This window comes from Polistes canadensis, unplaced genomic scaffold (genome assembly GCF_001313835.1).
Source record: "Polistes canadensis isolate GaletaPanama2010 unplaced genomic scaffold, ASM131383v1 scaffold_40, whole genome shotgun sequence".
Taxonomy (NCBI): Eukaryota; Metazoa; Arthropoda; class Insecta; order Hymenoptera; family Vespidae; genus Polistes; species Polistes canadensis.
The window spans coordinates 481,417-482,106 of record NW_014569587.1 but is presented as its reverse complement, the minus strand read 5'-3'; positions in this window follow the sequence as shown (position 1 = coordinate 482,106).

Genomic DNA, 690 nt, shown 5'->3' with positions numbered 1-690 from the left:
CAATTATGAATTGGTGTGTATATTTCCAGGAATTTATCGAGGYGAAGRAAGACAACCGARACAAAACGAAAACAGCCGAGCACCGAGCACCGAGCATTCGATACTTCTAGGAGATATACACAGAGAGATCCCCATTCCCCCTCCGTCCTTCAAGGAGTTAAGATCCATTAAACGTGACGTATTAAACTAATTATTGATTTTATTTCTAACTTTATCTAACGTTAAATACTTTAATAAGTTTTGCATTAGATAGAATAGTATAAAACGGTTTTATTTTTTAGGTTACTCGTTATTGAGTTATATATTYTAACCTTAAAAATTTTCAATTAATATTTTTACAAACATTACATACTTTGTATGTAATTTTATACAAGTAGTGAGATTAAAACAATTAAYATTGCTTGAATTTATATTGATTCTTTATGATAGAATATTTTTTAAAGTGTGTGAAATGCCTTGAGGAATGATTTACAGGGAATATTGTACTATAATATAATCTTTTGTATGTTTCAGCTCTTTTCAGATTTTATTATTTTATTTTATTTTATTCATCGTCATCTTAAGGGTAGGAAACCYATCCTGYAGTCATCAATGAAGACTAAAAGTAAGTATATTTTTTTATTAAACATTTCTATGATATCCTCAATGGTATTTTATTGTAGCGATGATATTAATTGTTCTTTTTCTTTT